Here is a 23,051-nt window from a genome sequence, read left to right as displayed (position 1 = left end):
TGCAAAGTAATAATGCTAAAAATTGCCTAGGAATGAATTATTTTAGATTGGGTAGCATGAAGAGGCCTTGGCAAGAACGCAATAAGACAACGGTACAAGACAGTCAGTACCTGTTGGCTAGAATGTGGTGGGTGAGAAAGGGAAAAACAGAGATGAAGATGGAGAGAAAACAGGGACCTTCTTATGATAAAGAATCTCAATTTGATTATTTGAATCTAAATAGAAGCATTGAAAGATTTTGATCAGGAATAAAATGTGATCTGCTTTAGGTTACTGAAAAATCATGGTATCTTTTTTTTTTTAATTATTAATTGGGGCAAAAATAGAAACAGGAACACCAATTAGGAAGTTTTTGCATTCAATGCTGTGATTATGGTGATGAGAAATATGAAGATCACAATAAAGGTGAAAAGAAAAGTGGATCGATACCAGATAATTTTGGAGATAAAATTGACAAAACTCAGTATTGTATTGGATATGGAAACTGAGAGTAAAAGAAGTATCAAGGATAGTTTCTAGGTTTTAGCCTTGAGCAACTGGATGGATGAAAAGATAGGAGGAGAAATAAATTTGGGGATAAAAGAATCAATAAGGGGCTTCCCTGGTGGCGCAGTGGTTGAGAGTCCGCCTGCCGATGCAGGGACACGGGTTCATGCCCCGGTCCGGGAAGATCCCACATGCCGCGTAGCGGCTGGGCCCGTGAGCCATGGCCGCTGAGCCTGCACATCCGGAGCCTGTGCTCCGCAATGGGAGAGGCCACGACGGTGAGAGGCCTGCATACCACAAAAAAAAGAAAAAGAAAAAAAAAAAAGAATCAGTAAGAGTTTCCTTTTGGCCATGATAAATTTGAGCTCTCTATTAGACATCTAGGTGGCAATGTCAAATAGGCAGGTGATCACATGAGTCTGGAGTGGTCAAGCTGAAGATATAGATGTGAGTCATGAGCATATAAATGATACTAAAGCCTCAATGTTGAATGAAATATCCTAGGGAGAGGTTTTGGATACAGACATGTAGGGGACCTAGCAGTAAAGTCTGAGACTCACATATTAAGGTGCCAAACACAGAAGTAAAAGATGACAGTTTAGATGCTGAAGAACACAGGTATCAGTGAAGAAAAAGGAAACCATGGAATTGTGATGTTGCGGAGAGTCTTTTCAAGAAGGGAATGATGAATGATGTCAAATTCTTCTGAGAAAATCTGACAGTGTCAAGAGAAGTGACCATTGGATTACACAACATGAAGGTCCTTGGTGAGCTGGACAGGTGTAGTTTCAGTGGATTGATGGTAATAGAAGCCCAGATGGAGTGGATTGTAAAGAAAATGTGGAATGAAGAACAGGAGAAATAGAACAGTAGTTACAGGTCAGTGTGCTCAAAGGATGGTTTTCTTAAGCCATGAAAGTTGATGATAATAATCCAGAAAAGAATGTGAAACTGAAATGCCCAAAAAAGGTGTGTGGTGGTAGTTATATGTGGGTAAAATTCCAAGAAGTAGAGAAGGATGATATCCAGAGCACCAGTAAAGGAGCTGCCTTTGACGGGGCTGGAGCCCTCAGCCACTATCACAGGAGAGAAGGAAGGTAGAGCGTGTGTGTGGAGATGGAAGTATTTAGATGGACTCGATGGTGGAAAACAGAGAACATTTTCTTCTGAGAACTTCTATTTTCTCAATAAAATATGTGACAATGTCATTATCTGATAATTTAAACTATGGGGGGATATTGGAGGTAGCAGAGAGAGGAAACGGCGTAAAATTGCTGTTTCAAAGTGTAAACAAGCAAACTACACAGAAAGGTGCTATAGGATGAGGGGTGCATAGATCGTCAGATAGTATTTGTGGTCATGGATTTAGGCTGAGCTCAGGGAGCTGGCTTGTGTGTCATTTCTAGCAACTTTTAGTATACAAATAGTTGGGATTAACCAAGTTTGGGATTTTGCTAGTAAAAATCATATTGGCAAAGAGAGGCAAGGAAGTTAAGGTTGTTTGCAAGGGAATAATTAGACTTATAGTCAATCTAAATTAAAATATGGAAGGGGAAAAGTAATGTTGAGGATTATGGATAATTTAAAAAGTGGTGGAGTCAGTGAACACTGAAAACTGTTGGCACAAAAGCAAGTAATCGATTTTGAAGAATTCATTTGAGAAAATATCAGAGTCAGTGTGGACTGGATTTGGGGAGTTTAGAGAAGTTTGGCGAGAGGAAGAAAAATCTAGGTGACAGCTCTGTGAAAAACAATGATGCACAAGGATTTTAGGAGGGCTTAATTATTATGAATGGAACTCTTCGTTGGCATTTTTTGAGGCACTGCTGCAAAGATTTACAATTGCTTTACAAGGATGTTTTGAAAAAGGACTGGCATTTCTTTGAACATGACCCAGCACTGAGAATATGCCTGCCTGAACTACATAGGGGATTCTGATTCTTTATAATTATCAGATCTTCATCAGACCTATGGAGCAGCCAGGATGATCTTTTAGAAGACAAGTCAGCAAACTACTTTGTACCTAAAGTGTTGCTGGAACCCAGACTTACCCATGTGTATACATATCACCTATACCTGCAGAACTGAGTATAGTAGGATAGAGTACACACAACAGAATCCACAAAGCCTGAACTATCTCCTATCTGGCCCTTTGGAGAATGTTTGCCCATCTCTGTTTTAGAACATAAATCAAATCACATTGCTCCCTACTTCAAACCTTCCAGTGACTTTCAATAAAATCCAAATTTGTTAGTCCAGCTGACCTCTCCATACTCACTCCCCTGTCTCTCCTTCCAGCTAGCTCATTTATCCACAGCTACAGAGGCCTGCTTTCTGTCCCTCCAATGCAACAAGTGCCTTTCTGCCGTGTGCCTTTGCCATAGGCTAAGAACACTCTGCCCTGAATCTTCACGTGGCTGGTTTGTCTCACCATTCAAGCTTCAACCTCCATGTTTCGTCCCAAAGATCAGCTCTGTGGCACTGCACACCACACTTTCCTTCAGAGCACTTACAACTATTGTGTACTGACTTGTTTGTTTCTTTACCTTCTGCTTCTCTCCATGAGAATGTAAGTCCTCTCGGGATGGGACCCATGTTTATTTTTTGTTCCCTACTTGTAAGCCTCAGAGGCTAGAGCCTGGCACAGAGGAGGTGGTCATGAACACTGGTTAAATAAATGAAAGGAAAATAATAAACGCCTAGCACTTCAGAATGTTACATATTTTTCGCAATAACCGCTCTGAGGTCTATCCTCTAAGGAGTTCGTACTGTGACTACCCTTAGTGTCTTCTTTACAGTGCACAGATTCTAGAGCCACGCTGAATTACAGCTCTGCTCCTTGCCAGACGTGTGACCTTTGATAAAGCACTTAACCCTTATTTCAGTCTGTCCATTTGGAAAATGTGGATAAGATAGTAGCTATCCCATAGCGTTGTGAGGATTAAACAAATTTATGCATCTTAAGGGCCTCACAGATGTATGTCTTGTGGTAAGCAAGGAACAAGTGATGGCTATTTTTAGCATCGCCATCATCATCATCATCCCTAGACCAACCAATTATTGCCAGGGAGGCACTGTCACATAAGAACACAGAAGCTTCTGCCATGTTAAACTCCATAAGGATCATAAAGGTTGGGGAGGGGGTTGCTCAGAGAAGACATGGTGATGCATGATTTATGATTTTCAATCTTATTTGAATGCTAAAAAGAACAAATTAGCAGAAAGATAACAACCTTACCTAGAATACATTTCAACCCTGTGGGGACCTGGGCATGCCATTTTACTTGTTTTGATCTTAATTCTTTCATTTGTAAAATAGATTATTTCTAAAATCTTTCCAGTTCTAAAAGTTTATGACTCTTATAACCACAAATTCACATGTAATACAGAGGAGAAAAACTTAAAAATTAATTTCCTACTCAGTTTTCAACAAATTCTAACTTTTTAATGTATAAGACATGAGCCAGTTTTCATTTTCATCCTGATTTATATGAACAATATTTCTGGGTCTCACAAAATTCTTATGCTGTAAATTAAGTACGATTGTAGTCTATTTCATGAATAGGTTAAAGGATATTAAATGATTTTTCCAAGGTCTTTCTAAAACTTATTTTAGAAGACCTGAGATTGAAATGAAATTATTCCGAGTTTCTTGTCACTTGACTGAATTAGCTTTCATTCTCTCTCTGGCACAGCTAACTTGATAACATTCTCCTGTTAAGAGTGTAATCTTGGATGAAATAACCATACATCACTCCAAAGAGATTTCAAAGTACCAAGAATGCTTTCTGGATTATAAATTCCTAGGAGACTTTACTTCATATAGACCACAAAATATATTCAAATTAACCAGTAAAGAGTCAAAAGTTATTTCACACTAGGAATTAGATAGGTGTCAAAGGGGAATTACAAAAATGTAACCATTACAGAAACCTCTTACTTTACATTTAGTGGCTGCTGCTCCTTTCTGTGCAATTCATCATGTAGATAATGATTTAAGTGGCTGTGAATACTTGTTTTAAGATCACTTTTCTAGATTTTTTTTTGGTTTATTTTTTCCTTTAGATCTCAATTAACATTGACAACAGACATTTAAAAACAGCTAACAAAAGATGATTTTCATATGCTAGAAATCACATACATGAAAGTAGTATTTGTCAAATATATTTATGCTGCATTAAAAATTGCATTTAAAAAACAAAAAAAAAACCCTTTTTGTTGATCTCTTTTCAACCATTAACAAAAGGACTAAGGGGCTTCCCTGGTGGCGCAGTGGTTGAGAGTCTGCCTGCCGATGCAGGGGACACAGGTTCGTGCCCCAGTCCGGGAGGATCCCGCATGCCGCGGAGCGGCTGGGCCCGTGAGCCATGGCCACTGAGCCTACACGTCTGGAGCCTGTGCTCCGCAACGGGAGAGGCCACAACAGTGAGGGCCCCGCGTACCACAAAAAATAAGAAAAAAAAAAAAAAGTACTAAGAATAACAGAGAGACACATATCTATGGTTATAGAGATAGATAGATAGATATCTCCCTCATGAAATGTGATGATGATAAAGATGTGAATAGCATCAATATGTGGATCATTTTCATGAGCTTTATTCTCCTTTAATAAAAATGAGAATAATATTGACCTTAAAAATACAGTGAAGTTTATTATTACCACTTCCTGGCCCTTGGTAATTCTTGCCCTTCTGAAACTTGGGGGAAAGCAAAGAGTAAACCCTCCTTGGAATCTACGTATCAGTCATGTGTCAGGGATGCCAATAACCTTAAGGGCCAGATAATTTATAGGAACATCACATTTCACATGAAATTCCATCCCCAACAGAATCCATGGATCATTTCCCTTTAGGGAAACCAAATCAAAACAAAACAAGACAAGCCACACTTTCCAATTTTGCAGCCAGAATGTATCAAAGGGATGTTTTCTTAGAAGAAAAGAAAAATCAATAGGCATATATTCTGCAGCACATGAATCACAAAACCCTGAATTTCCAGTTTTCTACCACCTCTCAATGTCCCGCAAGGGATATTTGTCATTGTCACAATTATTAGACTCTTCAAATAGAGACATGTTCCAGAACCCTCCAGGAGATAGGTTTCAATAGCACTTTAGGCAGTTTACACGACCCGCTTCCCACTCAGCCGGAGAAAAGGCCCTCAGCTCACTGAGGGCTGCTGAAGGGAAGGGGCGTTCTGCGTCTTTTGGTAACCTAACTGGCTTCCATTTTGCCCTACCCCACAGTAGATAATATCCCTCACAAATGGCCTTGTCTGTTTTCATTCCACTCTCCTCTTTTTCTGTTCCCTTCCTCCTGATTTTTGCAGTTTCCTTGCTTCCTACATGTCTCTCTCCGCTTACATTTTTGCAGCAGAAAACAAGAGAATATGATTTAAAAGTGGTGAATACGAATTGGCAAAGAAATACTATTCAAATGTCTTTCTTTTGTCCAACTTCTTTGTGAAGGGCAAAATACACATTCAACAGAAGTTGTATGGGTGATACGTAGTATTAATAGGAATGTTTTTCTCCTATTATGTTTATATCACTATTTAGGGAATGTATAAAATGAGAGACTTATCTCCTGTTTGTAACTTTACTAGGAAAACACACAGTTTATCTAACATCGTAAGATTAGAGCAAAAATTACCAAATTATAGCTAAGTTCTCTGTATAAGCTATATGAACTGCTTTACGGAGCCGGAAGTTTGGATTAGGCAATGGACTCCATGTTGTAATGTAAAATTCCAAGGGGATTTTTACAATATTTCCAATCCATTACAAGTGCAGAAGGTATATGTTTTACTTCACAACTTTTGCTTTCTATTTTCGTGTGTGTGTAACAATGCACTTAATATGTGTTGTGTAAATGTGTAAATATATGTATAAATTGGCAATGGGCAATTGAAGTTTTGGAAGACCTCTGAATGAGAGTATCTTCTGTACCTAAAATATTATTTTTAGCCATATCAAATAAGACCTCTAACAACGTTCTCTTTTCAAGATTCTTGAAAGGTAATTTTCAATTTGGCATAAGCTTTGGCTATTTACAGATTTGTCATAATTAACACTTGGGCTTAATCAGGGTCTTTTCTAAAGCTGTAGATAGATCCCCATCTCTGACGATTGATCATAGTGAGGTTAATAATTAACCACACAGCAGAAGGCATTTTCATTTGTTTTAATCTAAGTTCATCATTCTCCTCAGGGTCAGTTATCCACGTGAGTGGCACCACAACCTGCTAGTCTGTGGGATTTGTGGAAGACACAGCACTACCTGGAAAGCATTTTCTGAACAACACTTGTCTTGGCATCCAGAGGTAAGTCTCCCAAGGTGTGCTGCAAGAACCCATGGGGAAAGGTAGATTATAATGCGTAAGGCTCTACTTTTCCCTCATATGAAAAGCAGGAATAAGATCTTTATCTTAATTTCTTGGCAAGATGTTTGCTGAGGGATTGTGAATTTTCCAAATTCTCTTTGTATAAATAATTACTACTGATTTCAAAATCATTTCAGCTGTCACCATGATAACCCTTGGTAAAACAAAAAATCTTAACACAATAAATGCAATAGCAAGGGCCAATATGGGGAGAAAAGGCTACATATAACTAATAGCAGGAAAATATAAAATGTTGACCAATGATGGACAAATATTAGTTTAACGCTGCCGCTTACTAGCTGTAAGACTTCAGGTGAATTTCTTAACTATGACACACCATATTTTTTCTTATTTGAAAAACTTGGGTAATCATAACCTACTCAGCAACGTTTCTGTGTGGATGAAAACCTAGACTATATTCCACAATCAGTGAAGTATAGCTGTCATTATTACTGTTATTATTATTATTACATTGGAAATGTAGAATTTGACCAAAATGACAAGTCTTTACCCTAGCTTGTTAGAATCCTTTGGATTGTAGACACACACTGCAGGGACAGTTTTAGTTCAGATTTCAGATTTTCTACTTGGGCTGAAAATGCCCGTTGATATTAGCATAAGAAGAATTTTGGTTACTACAGAATTAACTTCCATAGAATCTGCAAAGTCTAGGGAAAATAAATCTGCACGTGAGCTTGAATATCTCTGATCCTCCATGACAAGGTAAAGGTAGGAAAACTACTAAGTATCACTTGCCGAGTGGCAAAATGGAGACGAAATGGGGATGAGATGGCTAAATCCACGCCAATGCAGGATAAATGAAAGGATGCGCTGCTTTGTCACAACCGTGGCCTGACACTCAGACCTAATTGTGAATCTCAGTTTACCCACCTAGACACGGGATGCTAAGGAAGCAACAACTTCAGCAATGAGTCTGCTTCCTTCTTGCAAAGCACATTCCCACAAAGCTTTTTTTGAAGTGCTACTGGGAGGATCAAATGAGACAACATCATTGAAGATGCTATTTAATATTGGTGCGTTTTTTTCTTTTTTCCCATAGAAATGCTTGTGGACTACTGTGCAAGTTTATAAACAACATGTTTCAAAAAAGTAAGGTGAAAATAAACAATGGTGCCTGGGGGGGGTATGCCCATTTAGCCAAAGACTCCTTGATGATTAAGGAGGAAATTAAAATTCCACATTTAGCTAACAAACATTAAAGAAAGATAAAGGCAGTACCGAGCAGCCCCTAGAATGTGTTGTCTTTTCCTCATTTCCAACTCAAACGAATTACTAAGGACAACAGAACCATTCTGTTATTTCACAGTAATAATAAGGAGCCCCACTGCAAATCGCTGAATATCCCTGATTAATCACTAAATAAAGAAGTCCCATTAAAAAAAAAAGAAACATAACAGTGATGAGATAGAGGAGGTGGTATGTTCATTCTGTAACTGCAGCTGAATTTTAATCATTTTGGATAATCCTTTATTCCACATATATGAATGCTCTTTAATGCATTTGAGGTAATATCAGACGGCCTCACCATTTCCATGTCTCCCTGGAATTATCTAAATACTGAACGAGTCCATTAAGAAATCTGGATGATGGGTTTATATTAACATATGCCACATTCATATTTTAAAATGGTTTTCATTATCTTCTCATTTTTCTTTTAGGTTTTGATCATTCCTCAAACTCAGGCATGCCACAATCACCACTGAGTAAAGTCACGAGTTCAGCAAGGAAGGAAGCAGGCACAACACTATTAATTGGTTCTCGTACACTCTATTCGCAATCAACAATGATCACAATCGCTGAGGCAATCATGTGATCATCTGCTGTGCCTGTTAAAATGGCAGCAATAAGTAGTTCAGCTGTCCTCAGACTATTCAGTTTTACATAAGTATACACTGACTCTCCAGCAGACCAAGGGTATTCAAATGAGATAGTCAGAAACAAAAGCCACGTTTGCACATGCAAGAAAGCAAGCCATTATTCTAGAACCCAGAGCACTCTAACCCACCTTACAAGGTTATCATAGAAATACCTTACCTATGTCTGATCCACTAACATAAACTTATTTGATAGTAAATAACGCATTCTTGAAGAAAAGGCCCCAAATTCAATTTACATCTCACAGTCGAAGTAAATAAGAAAAGACTGACAAATCTCCCTCCATAAATCCCCACGATTTCATGTTCCTTTGGCCAAATTGGGGAAAAGGCAGAGCAGAAAATGAGGTTTCTGCTCTGTTAGAAGGCCGCATAAATAAATAGGAAGTTTGTTTTTAAAGTACTCCAGGAGATCAATTATATCAAGGAGATAGCTATGACAGAAATAATATTTGCAGAAAATTAAAGGGGATTAAAATGAAAAAGTCTAGTTAATAAAACTTCTTAATCCAAAAATTATTACCTAGTCGTTAATAACACATGGAATAAGGGATCCTGTTTGTTTGAAGAAAGTATAAATTGTCCTCTGAGGATATATATGCTACTAGTGAGCAAAGGAAAACAGATGCTGTTCATTTCAGAATACCTAATACAGTTATTTCCCAGTTCAGGATAAAATGAGCAGTTTCAAGGAGAGGAACTTACTACAACTGAGACTACGAGGAGAGAAAGCTTTGGTAGCCATCTATGAGCTATTTCACTTACAGGCTTATATGTCACAACTAGTTGTTGACATTGGCTGGAACAGCTGCTGGAGGATGAGACTACTTGTTTTACCCTCCCTTTCAAAAACTACTTTCTAATGTAGCTTGTTTACATTGGTACTACAAAAGCACTGACCATCGTACTTAGTTTTAATAAAAGGACCTTGATTCTACCCTCTGCCTTATAGATTTTTTTTTAATTTATGGATCTCTTTTAAAATTGCAACATGACATGGATGGATCTAGAGATTATCATACTAAGTGAAGTAAGTCAGAAAGAGACAGACAAATACCATATGATATCACTTATATGTGGAATCTAAAATATGACACAAATGAACTTATCTACAAAACAGAAACAGACTCACAGATACAGAGAACAGACTTGTGGTTGCCAAGGGGGAGGGGAGGTGGGGGAAGGAGGGATTGGGAGTTTGGGATTAGCAGATGCAAACTATTATATATGGAATGGATAAACAACAAGGTCCTACTGTATAGCACAGGGAACTATATTCAATATCCCGTAATAAACCATAATGGAAAAGAATATATAATATATAAAAAAATATATAATATATATATAAAATATATATATAAAAAACTGAATCACTTTACTGTACACCAGAAACTAACACAACATTGTAAATCAACTATATTTCAATAAAATAAATTTTTTAAAAACACTAAAATTGCAAAACAAAATATCTTTACTTTTGGTTCTTGCCTTTGATTACAACCTTGAAGTTTACACTCTTCAATTCTTATTAAGAATAGAGCTAGAATTCATACATTTATCTGCACGTTCTAAATTTTCTCCTAAGGTCAATCCTGACCATCAAAATAATGTTTGTTTTACATTGTTTTTGTTGCCTCTTGTAAAAATACTCACAAAGCTTCAGCACTCTGTCATTGACATATGTTGAGAGATGTTGTATATTGAGAGTGAACCTACGGATCACTATTTATTCACTGTAGTGATGATATTAAAGACGTCACCAGGGATCACCTTAAGAGGACTAATGGGAAACACTTCTTCTGACTCCAAAATGAAGGAAAGCAATGATTCTCATAAACAATTGAGTCGTATTTATTGTCTGGTTACTATTTCTTGTAAATGGTGGTGTCTCTCTCTGCTTTGGCTCTCCATTAACTTAGATACTAGACTTAGGTTTGCTTCAAGCAATCGTGTGTCAACTACACAATACAATATATATGTTGATGTGTTAATTTTATTCCTGAATATATTAGTTTCCTATTGTTGCATAATAAATTACCCAAAATATTAGGGCTTAAAAGCAACAAACATTTATTACCTCATAGTTTCTGTGGGTGCAGCTTAGCTGGGTGACTCTGCCCCAAGGTCTCAGACAAGTTTGCGATCAAATTTTGGCCAGGGCTCTCTTTTCAACTAAGGGCTTAAGGAAAGGAGTATCTGCTTCCTTGGAATCACTTACGTGGTTGTTGATAGGATCCAGCACTTCACAGGCTGTTGGACTGAAGTCTTAAGTTTCTGATTGTTCGTCAGAGGACTTGCTCAGTTCCTTGTCAAGGGGCCTTTTCCACATTTCTGTTCACATTCATGGCAGACTAAGTGAGCAACAGAGAAAGCAATAAAGAAGATGCAAGTCACTGTCTTTTTGTAACCTAATCTCAGAAGTGATGTCCCATCACTTCTGGTATATTCTATTCAATTAAAAGGAAGCCACCAGGTCCAGCCTACACTCAAAGGGAGGGAATTGCACAAAAGCATGGAGACAAAGAGGTGAGGCCATTGGGGGCCAACTTAGAGACTATTATTTCTATTTTCTTACATGAACTTACCCTTTGCCTTATTCTTCATTATTTTTATTCTTTGTACTATACATACTTCAATAACCTTGCTTACAAGGCATACATATATCATATGATAACATGTGGTGTGTCTTTAATAAATGTCTATTGTGTTAGACTGAACAGCCTTGGTCATTCCCTTCAACAACTGCAGTAATCATTAATCCATCCACTAAGCACAGATCTGTTTTGGGGACTAGGTACGCCATGATTTTTAAAAAGGAAGAAAAAAGTCATGCCTTCAATAGTGGGTGTGGGGAGTCAGCACAGAAAGTGAAATTCTAATCATCATCCATTCAGTCCTTTAAAAATCACTGATTCAGTGCCTACTATCTGTCAGGCACTCTTCTGGCCATAAGGTGTTTTGATTCTGTAGGACAGAGTATGGCTCAGGAAGAAGTTGGAGATTAGGTTCTAGGTGAGAATCAGAGATTGGAGGAGGCTATATTTCTGTGTAAATCTCACACAGAAATTTATAATATTTTTTGGTGAAAAGTTTAACGATTTGCTATTTTTTGTCCTGACATCTGCATAAATATCATGTACTCTGCAAAAAATGCAGTGTCCAAATAACCCTCGAGTGAACTTGCCCATGTCAAGGCAGGCACGACTGAATGACCACGCCCAAACGCCATGTGCTCAGGAGGGGTGCCATGCAGTTCCTCTTGGGCTCTGAATCGTAACAGTTATAGGTTTAAATTGTTTGAACTATTTTTTTTGTTAGACAACTGATATCACACAATTTATCAAAGTGATAGAACTTTTATTTGGTGAGTTGTATTAAAGTACCACAAATACAAAAACGTGCACAAATCATAAATGTAAAAAAAATTATGTTTTTCTAATATAGAGAATTCAAAACTCTAGGGAGGTGAAATAAACTTTGAAGATTATAATTTTGTATTTTAGAAAGCTGTGATGCAAATAAGTCTAAGGGCCACTTAGTTCATTCACAGCAGCGACAGGGCCACAGTTCCCACCTCATGGCTCCTGCCCCAAGACCACATCACACCACGTTGTTCTGTAAAAGAAATTATATATATAGAATCTATCTTAAGAGACTCTTAAACATTTTGTTTGTTTATAGTTTAAATATTCAATAGCAAATATTTACATAAGTAATTCTTCATGATAAGATTAACAATAATTAAGTATTCAAGTAAATCTTGGAAAATTTCAAGTTGAACAAATTTAAATATATTTTTCTATAGTAAGATTTCTCTGATCCTCTAATATATTAAAACAGTGTTAATTTTGCTCACCATCTAAATGTTTATTAATGTGAGTTATATTTTTTTAATATAAATTTTTTTTGCCTATTGAGGATAAACCCAATCTTGCCTTGGTGTATTTTCTTTTTTAATACACATTGGATTTGATTTTCTAGTTTTCTAATATAAACTATTTTTAGGACTTTTTACACCTATATTGAAAAGTAAAATTCACCTGTAATTTTTCCTTTTACATGTCTTTTTTGGCTTTTGATAGGAGGGTTATGCTTCTTTTGTAGAATGAGTTGGATATTCCCTCTTTTCTTACCATTAAAAAGAGTTTGTTAAATTCAAAGTTAAATAAATTAAAGATACTCTGCATTTTGAACATTTGGTAGAATTCGCCTGTAAAACCATCTGATTCTGCTGTTTTATTTGAAAAATTTTATTTTTATCTGTTTTATTTGAAGATTTGAAGACTAGTTTGTTTTAATACTTATAGAATTATTCAAACTTTAACCCTCTTTAGATCATTTCTACACCTATATTTTCTCAGGAATTTTTCCATTTCATCTCACATTTCAAAATTGTAGGAATATAGTTGTTGATAGTGTTATTACCTTTTTAATTTCTATTTATAGGAAGAGTCCCCTTTCACTCATAATATTATTTATTTATGTCTTCCTTCTCCTGATCAGTACTGTCAGGGGTTCATCTCCTTTGTGGGATTTTTATTTTCATGTTTTCCAATTCTGGATTCTTGGATCCCTCATCTGACTTTTGCGTTTCTACAATATATTCCACAATTCTAGTCTCTCCTCTTGATTACGAATGCTAGCATCCTGCATGGCCCTCAGTCCCACTTTCTCCCTGGGTTTGGATTTCCCTGATTTGTTTTGGATGAGATATTACCCACTATTGTAGGAATACGCTCTACATATAATCTTAACACCTCTTCCCCTTACACTGAGGAGATTTGGATATCATGTGATAAAAAGTAACCAACTCTCTACTCCACCCTAGTTCTGGTCCTGTAAGCCAATCCTGTCTCAATAAAAAAATATACACTCAGGATGGAACAAAGCAAGTCTCTGAGTCCCAGGAGCTACTTCCCATCTGCTCCTGGCTCCTCTGCACCTCGGTCCCTAACCCTGCCTCTGGAGCTTTGAATTATGTATAATGCCATCACTTGCACCTGGCCAACGTTCGGACCCTTCCATGCTTCTTCCTGGCCTTTATCCACTTAGCCAGTGTCCAGCCTTGGCTATCCCTGACACTCTCCACCTTGAAAATAGTCTACTCCATTTGCTTCTTGTGTTTTGCCCCCAACTATTTGTGTCTTCAAGGGGGTGTGAGCCACTGAGACAGAGAGAGGAGAAGTCCAGAGAGAAAGAGGGAAATGGATAAGCACTGGAAATGGGTGCCTGAAAAGAGTTCTCCTGACTGAAAATAAAAGCCTGAAGCTGAGGCTTGGGGGATTGACTACACTTGATCCCTCATGTCCATTACCCTTTGGAAGATTTAGCAGCTATCATGTCTCCACTTAAAAGTAGGCTGAATAACTCTAATACAAAAAATAGACCTCTTCAATTAAACGATCTTTTGAATTTTTATTAGATATATTTTAAGCAGATTTTTCTTTCTGCATCATGTACTTTCTGCCTAATCTCTGACATGCCACTCACTCACATCTAAGAAATATGTGATACGCTATAGCCTGGTGACTGGATAAGCTGCTCCAGCTCTCTGTGTGCCTAGTATTCACTTACAGTTTTCTAATGCCTGCACTTCATCTTGATGTGGCTTAGTACCCATGTGACAACGAAAATCAGGCCGTTTATTTCCTTGCCCTTGACATTATTTTGTTAAATGCTGACAGCAGACGTAAATATGAAAATGCTCTAACTAAAGTGACTATGACAGCTTATTCTATAATTTTCCCATTTTTCTCCTTTCATAAATTGGCAAAGAATCTCATCAGTCAAAGCCTCGGAAAGAAAATTCTCCAATTCTTTTAAGCTGTTTAACAAAGGCTGTGTCTTTTTTAATCTCCTATGTGGGGATCAATGCTAAAAGGAATAAACAGATTCTCTCCCTGAAGAAAACTGATATCAAATGAACCTAAAAAATCATCTTTGTTCAGTATCAATCATTTGCTTAATTATCACTAACTTCAGAGCTCTTTGAATTAGAGACAAGACCACAATGACACAGAATAGAGAAGGCGCCCTTTATTCCTTGAATTAAGGGCTCTTCTGCTGTCTCTCCCTCTTATTTGACACATCTAACAATCTGGAGGTGAATGTGTTTAATAGGCTTTGTCTGTGAAAAGCTTCATTTCTTTTTTGTGAAGGAAGCTATAGTCTTGGACTTGTCTCCTCATGCATTCCACCTTTTGACAGCACTGAGCCTTTATTTATGAAGGAAGTTTAATTAATGCCCTTGGATATACTGTTAACCTTTGAAACGGTTTCCTGATGCATGGAGGCCCTTTCTCTCCTGCCAGGAATTGATTTTGGAAATGGCCCTGCCTCTTTGTGGCTTAAGGTTCAGAGAAAGGAAGAGACCATGCAAAGTGTAGCAAGGCAGGGATGAGAGCCTTGTGAAGTGTAGTGATGGAGCACTTGCATCAGTATCTGGAAAATATAGATCAAAAACATGGGGAATCAACTTCAAAGAAGATGATGGTTCTCTGAAGAGATTAGAATATCATTCCACTGAAACAGAACCATAGCACTGAAAATAGAAGGCAGGTTTCAAATAAACTAAAGCAAGCCTCTCACATTTCTAGCAAGATAATACAGATTTTTAAAAAATGGCATAGACGATGGAGACACAGAGCGGGGAAGGAAGGACACAACTTTTGGGCCAAGAGATTTTACTGTATTTTCCTGGCACGGCTCCCAGAGACCTTGGCAAAGAAAAGGATGCCAAAGAGTTATTCCTCAGAGGCTTTATTCTATTAATGTAGATATTATTCAGTGTACAGTTGTTTAATGGGACAGATGTAATTAACTGCTATTTTAGAAAAGTGATTTTCCAAAGCAGAAGCAGTGCTATGGGGCAGAGTGTGTGGGGAGAAGTATTGCAGAAGTTTCCTCATGTTTGCGCTTACCTATTCCAATAGTAACTCTTGGTATAATTAAATCACTGCGGCCCTCACCGTGTTTCCATGGTAGGACAGTCAATGGAGACTCCACAATTCGTCATCTCAATTATGGCCTTCAGAAGACGACCATATTGGTTTGCTTGCATGGAAGTTACCAAACATACAATCTGCACTGGAAAAAAAAATGAAACCTCGTTCTCAGTTATATTATTATCACTTCAGTTTTTAGATCTTCACTTATAAAAGCTATTTGTCTTCTATACTAGCGATACAGATTGCTTATTGAATTAACAAGGACCAAGCAATACAGATCTGAGAACAATAACAATTTGGAGCCCACTGGACTATAAAAAAATTCCATTTTATCAATCGAATTGTAAGCGTTAAGCTGTCTGTCGCCTAATGAGAAATACCACCGCACTGTGTTTCCCTCTAAAACCCTGGAATTTTCAAATTAGGAGACAGGTGTATGCTTGAGGCTATGCTATCTACCTTCATGGCTTTAGCCAACATGGCACATTCTGTGGAGAATGATGAGAATTGGCTAGAGGTGAAAGAATGCTCTTTTGGCCAGGCCAGTGCGTCCCAGCCACATCACTCCTCACTAACTGGGAGCCACAGCAGAGCCCTTCTGGTAATCCACTCACTCCTCCACTGGTGAGGACCACTCAGCCAACTGCTGCTCTGGCATGTGTTCTCTTGGCAAGGTCCGTTCAGATGAGTGCAGCCCAAGAGATGTGACCTGGCCCGAGGCTGTAGAAGAAGAAAAGGCAGGACAAGTCATGAGTCACCAACTCTTCCAAAGTGAGGGGATGTTGCAGGCTCTGGCGTTCCTCTGACTCGAGCAGGTAGCCAATTTCCTGGAGCATGATCTTATTTTAAGATTCCTTCTGAATTTTATCACGAATGTTCAGTATCTTAGATGGCAGAGGATCATAAAATCTAACCTTTATTTTGCTGGTGAGAAAATGAAAGACCAGGGAGCATTAACTTCCAGTAATTTCCCAATGGTGCACAGCTTCATAAGCAGCAGCCCCGTCTCTACAAGCATCTGATTCTCAAAATTCTTAGTTGGAGGGCTTCCCTGGTGGCGCAGTGGTTGAGAGTCCGCCTGCCGATGCAGGGGACACGGGTTTGTGCCCTGGTCCGGGAGGATCCCACATGCCGCAGAGCGGCTGGGCCCGTGAGCCATGGCCACTGGGCCTGCATGTCCGGAGCCTGTGCTCCACAACGGGAAAGGGCACAACAGTGAGAGGCCCGTGTACCGCAAGGAAAAAAAAAAAATTCTTAGTTGGAGGTTTTTACCAATATGTAAGGGAAATATAATTTTGATGTATAAGCAGAACAGAAACAGCAGCAATGTAATTTTATCTTATCAATGTTAAGAGATTGTGATGGAACGTGTTCCCTTCTGTCCAGCACACAGTAAGCACTGAGAAAGTGTATCACTGTGATGCTACTGCTACTGCTGCTTCCCGGAGTTTTTAGGAAGGTGGGAGGGAGGAAGGAGTCTAAGTATTTCCTCTTCCTTTCAACCTACAATAAGGCCAGGATTAAACTGAGATCTCCATTCAGCACTTATCATTGTTCACTGGACTATAATGAAAAGTATTCACTTTCTAATTTTCCAGGAGACAGCAAACATCATGTTCTGTCATCTCTGAATATTAGCTAACATTCTGGTCTTTGGGAATGATAGTCAAGGATTGAAGTCTGTCATAGCCACTTGGAAACATATACAATGATTCCAGTCATCTATTTTAGTATAACCTTAAGCACCTGAATAAATGATTGGTATCTAGTATGCATACATCTGGTCACGACCTCCATGCTCCTAATTTCCTTCCCTGTGCTGTACTTTATAAAACACATAGAAAATACCAATTTTCATAGTATTTTTCACCATCTGCACTGTGAACACTCAAGGTCAATGGTTCTTGAACTTCGAAGTGCATCACGTTGCTGATACCCACTCCCAGAGTTTCTGACGTGGTAGTACATATGGGGTAGGGCCCAAGAACGTGCATTCCTAACAACCTCCCATGTGATGCTGGCGCTGCTGACCAGAGGACCACACTTAGAGAACCATTGCACTATTCTGTGGAGATTTTAAACACACAGGTTGCAGATGTGGGGAATTAGGCACAAGAGGAGAACCATGGAAAGTGGGTAACTTTCATTCATGCTCAAATACAAGAGGAGCGGTTTCTTTTATTTTGGGGGCAATAAAATTTACAGAATACGTTGGTAATTTTTATTACCTCAAAAATCCATTTTATGGGAATCATTTTAAACCTAAATTTGCAAACATGTATATGAGAAGTGTTTAACTAATACTGCAACATGCTATTTAGCAGACAAGGTGCTGCTTAGTAATTAAAGTTAGACACACTTGGATTTGAATGCTGTTTCTACCAATTACCAGTGATGGAACCTTGGAAATATGTTTTAACCTCTCCACCTCATCGATAAAATGAGGGTTATAACAGTGGCCACTGACAGGGTTGTCTAGTGAAATTGTTAGTTCAGTACTTGGCATTGCATGGGAAACAGTAAGGACATTTTAAGTCATGGAATTAGCAAAATAGCCACAGTAATACTCATTGTAACTAGGAAGTAGGCTAGTAATAATGTGAAGAAAATTTACAATTATAAGGAAGATAGTACCCAAATCTAATTTCAGTCTTTGTTATAGTTTTGCCTCCTTATATAATTTTTGCTCTACGTATGACAGTTAGAATTGACTGATTTAGTTTTAAGATTTTCATTTTTAGTATTCTTCATTAGAGTGGCAACACTTGATGGGAGATAAGAAAAAAAACAAAACGGGCAGATATTTTCAAAATTTAGATACCATAAGTCTAACTAATAAGGAATTTATGTGCATCACTTCTTTTGATATGAACAAACAGCTACAGGAGAAAAACACATTCTTTGTGTTATTCACAGTGGTGAAGACTATGGTTCTAAGGACACTTGAAAGCTAAGTGAGTTACACCTGATATCTTACTTCTCTGGTATGGCTATTGAATAATAAGTGTCCTAGAACATAAGAATTTTGGCCCTCAGTAAAAATAAGGTTTTATTCTTCCCTAAGTGCAGCCAGGTTTTATTTCTACTAAGTACTAGAGAGTAGGTGTTTTACATAGGTAGATTGAAACTCTAGGCTTTATCCTATCAGCCAAGTCAGCAAATACTTTGAGTACTGACCTTTAGGCAGCAATTCAAGTCTCATCCATCTGCAAAGGTGTAAAGCTGAATAGGAAATGGAGCTGCCCCTCAGGCTCTCTGCATAGGAAAGGAATTTTTCATTGTGACCCTTTGTTCATAATAACAGGCTCGCTTCAATATGAACAACGTGTTCATTATGAAAATCAAAAAATGAATGACTTACAAGACACTGTGGATATAAATATTATGCCCTTTTTAACTGACAAGTGAAATGAAGCCAAGAAAGATGAAGTACGTCCCATAGGCCACACAGTCAGTGGCAGAAACATACTTCAAAAGTTTTGATCTTGAGTCCCTGTCAACATTCACCTTCCACATCCAGTGCCACTTTTCCTTGTCTTGGCTTCAATGTTGATTAATTTAACTCTTTTGAGAAGGAATTTCTTTAAAGACAGCAGAATTGAAGAGTCCTCAGAAAATGTTCTCTTTTATAAATCTCAATTTAAAATTAAAAGAAGCTGCTATGAAAGCCTGAAAGAAAATGAAACATGATTAATTAAGCTTGTAAACTAACCAAAGAGATGTGTAGCCATGTTAATACTGTAATAACCATCATAGCCAATTTGTGAAACTTCAGAATTTATATCACAGAATTACAAATGAGGCAAAAAGAATTACCTCTTTTGCAGTGATTGTGGTGTGTGAAAGGCAGGTACATTCTACAGATGCTAGAATACAATTTCAACTTCTAGCTAACATCTTGCACACTCAGCCTACAAAGTGCTTTTCAAAAGAATAATTTAAATTGACATGGAAAATGAACACTTCCTCTAATAAAAACTCTATGTTCCAAAGATATTTCCACAGTCTTACTATTAGAATAATGTTCAGGTGACAAGTTTATTTATGCATATATACAAAGGATTCACTGTTAAAATGAACTGAAATTAGAGACAGAACTGAATCTCAACAAAAATGAGCTACTTTTCTATATAAAACTGACATTTCTAGGGATAGGTTCATATTTGTGATATATTTGATACCATCAAACAAAATTCAACCTATAGAATTAGCTATGAACACATAAATTCCCAACCCACTAAGATCTACAGCAATGGCCTTTATCTCTACAGCTAATTCCACATTTCTTCTTATGGTCTTTTGCTTAAATATTGTATTGAATAAGGAACTGTTGACAACAACAGACTAAAAGGAAGTGTTTTAGGGTCAGGTGTGGAAGAGAGGTATTGAACTATTATGATACACTTTACCTAAACACTATTTAGGAGCTGCTTAATAATGTTCATTCAGCTTTCAGTTAATAGGCTACCTTGGGAAATATCTCATGCAGAAAAGATGCACAAAGGTCTGGATGACAGGGTATCAAGTAGCTTTGTATTTTCCTCCATCATTGGGAAAATGACAACAATGACTGAGAGATCCACAGATTCTCAACCAGCCAATGATTTTAGAAATATCTGTATAAGAATGAAAGTTCATCCACACACAAAAGCTATATGTAGAACATCCCTCAAAAGAGTTGCCCTCTCGGTCCAGAGGACCCAAGTACGGTCAGATCTAAGAAATACCACAAAAGCTCCTAAAAACAGAACTCAAGAACAACCTTGAAATATGTCTAAAAAGAGTATGATTCCACTTTCCTGTAGTTTCTACTGGACTCCTATTTGGCCCCATACCCACTCTTACACTTCACTTCCTACTCTGCCTGTGTTCTCCACCCCACGCACAGATGTAAAATTCTCTTTCAGAGTCCCTGGTTCTATCTTATTTCCCTGGGTAAAAAAAAAGAAATGGAAAATGGAAGGTGAGTGGGACAAAGATACTTCAATATGTAGTAGACATATTTTCTACTATGTCTAGTATTATTGTCCATCTAGTATTATTGACATTGAAATGCAGCTGCACAGCATTTCACACACAGCAACTGCAAATTCCCATGTCACTTATGCCCTGTGGGTAGAGAATCATCTTGGTCTTCAAAAGTCTGTGTTTGGGCTTCCCTGGTGGCGCAGTGGTTGAGAGTCCGCCTGCCGATGCAGGGGACATGGGTTCGTGCCCCGGTCTGGGAGGATCCCACATGCCGCGGAGCGGCTGGGCCCGTGAGCCATGGACGCTGAGCCTGCGCGTCCGGAGCCTGTGTTCCGCAGCGGGAGAGGCCACCACAGTGAGAGGCCCACGTACCGAAAATAAATAAATAAATAAATAAAGTGGGACTTTAAAAAAAAAAAAAAAAAAAGTCTGTGTTTGACGTTTAGCTGCTGTGGACACATTCCATCTAAAAATCTCTTAATTTTACTCATGAAATTGATAACATGTATTATAGTATTTTATGAAATGCTATTATTTAATTGAAGCCAAATTCTGTGGATTTTTTATGTTTTTAAATCTCCTTGTCCCGTAACAAATAAGTTTCTATTTTTCTGAATGCTCTAGCTTTGAGTTCATGGATTCTCTTCACTATATATTTTCTATTGTGGCAGGCTGGCATACTCTCTTTTCCTTAAATAGGTTTTAATACATATTTTTTATGTTCATAATTCCAGCTCTAAGTGGTAAGCAAAGGGAATTTTGAATTAATACACACTTTGAAACCAAGCACTGTACTATTACAAGGTCTCCAGAGATTTACTTGTGCATAACAGTTAACTCTGAAGTAAGGTTAGAAAGGTAAGACAGATTACTGGAAGAAAAATGATTTATTATTTTATTACTTTATCTCTAGTTATATATTTTTAAGCATCCAAATGACATTACTCTCATTATTTTAAAAACTAGCAAGTGGTAAATAATATATTAGGAGCATTTGAGAAATTAAAAAGATTCAGGTGGATAATAATTCTTTAAAAGCTCAATTTAATGCCTCTAGAGCATTTACTTTGGATTAATCAGACAATTTTAATCAGTACATTCAATATACGTTGCTTATTAACACATATTTCTTCAGGATTAACATCCACACTTCACAATTCACATATGTGACATCAGCATTTACAATCTTTCTGATACCCAACTATTAATATTATGTGTAAACTTTACCTAAAAACTCTTGTCTCATGTCAAAGTGCTCACTCTGTTATTAATAGAAATTATGCAGGAATTAGAAATTAGAAAGAAAGAGGTAATAATCTGTGTGTATTTTTACCACAGCTCTTGACACATTTTACTGAAATTGTAAATTTATATCCTATGAATTATAAAATCAAGAATTTCCATATCTCTTTCCTCACAGGGCTTAGATGATATGGTAAGCTTCTCAAAGACAGATAGTGTATTTTAGCTGATGCAGAAACTAAGATTGTGTATGGCACATAGTAAGAAAGCAATAATGTTTTTGCTAAACTAACTTAAACCTATGGTAAGAGGTTATTTATCAATATTCAAAAGTAGAAGAGGTCCAATATATAACAAACACTGCTCAACCAAATTGAATTTTAATAATGGTTAAATTACATTAACTAAAACACTGAAGGGCTCTTACTTTACACATAAGAACTAAAACTTTAAAAAATGTTAGATGACAGTATAATGAACATCAATATGGTATTTAAAGAAGCCTATGGAACTGAAACTAGGGAACAGCCACAATCTTATGATTAGGAAATAGGTGTGATATATTTTTTAAATGGTATTTTAATAAGTAAATACCAGGCAGTAGAATTTAAAGTTTTATATGCTTATATGCTTTATAAAAATAGCAATTAATAATTTTATTTTTAAATTTTTATTGGAGTATAGTTGCTTTACAATATTGTGTTAGTTTCTACTGTACAGCAAAGTGAATCAGCTACACGTATACATGTATCCCCTCTTTTCCTGATTTCCTTCCCATTTAGGTCATCACAGAGCACTGAGTAGAGTTCCCTGTGCTATACAGTAGGTTCTCATGAGCTATCTATTTTATACATAGTATCAGTAGTGTATATATGCCAATCCCAATCTCCCAATTCGTCCCACTCCCCCCATTCCCCCTTGGTATCCATATGTTTGTTCTCTACATCTGTGTCTCTACTTCTGCTTTGTAAATAAGATCATTTATACCATTTTTCCAGGTTCCACATATATGCGTTAATATACAACATTTGCTTTCCTCTTTCTGACTTACTTCACTCTGTATGACAGTCTCTAGGTCCATCCACGTCTCTAGGAATGATTCAATTTCATTCCTTTTTATGGATGATTAATA

General features: G+C 37.4%; 1 long non-coding RNA gene across 1 annotated transcript in view; it reads right to left on the bottom strand.

The window, feature by feature from the left end:
- The window catches only part of LOC109547644 (uncharacterized), a 105,582-nt gene extending 86,210 nt beyond the window's left edge, over positions 1 to 19,372 (bottom strand). The window contains exons 1-5 of the long non-coding RNA XR_002173538.3: positions 19,217 to 19,372; positions 18,887 to 18,964; positions 16,169 to 16,429; positions 15,731 to 15,848; positions 10,981 to 11,113 (exon numbers count right to left, since the gene is read on the bottom strand). This is a non-coding gene — a long non-coding RNA (uncharacterized lncRNA). The remainder of the gene's footprint in view (positions 1 to 10,980; positions 11,114 to 15,730; positions 15,849 to 16,168; positions 16,430 to 18,886; positions 18,965 to 19,216) is intronic.
- Positions 19,373 to 23,051: the final 3,679 nt, after the last annotated feature.

The sequence above is a fragment of the Tursiops truncatus genome, chromosome 21 (assembly GCF_011762595.2).
Source record: "Tursiops truncatus isolate mTurTru1 chromosome 21, mTurTru1.mat.Y, whole genome shotgun sequence".
Classification (NCBI taxonomy): domain Eukaryota; kingdom Metazoa; phylum Chordata; class Mammalia; order Artiodactyla; family Delphinidae; genus Tursiops; species Tursiops truncatus.
Note: the sequence above shows the minus strand (reverse complement) of the source record. Positions and strands in the feature narration are given on the sequence as shown.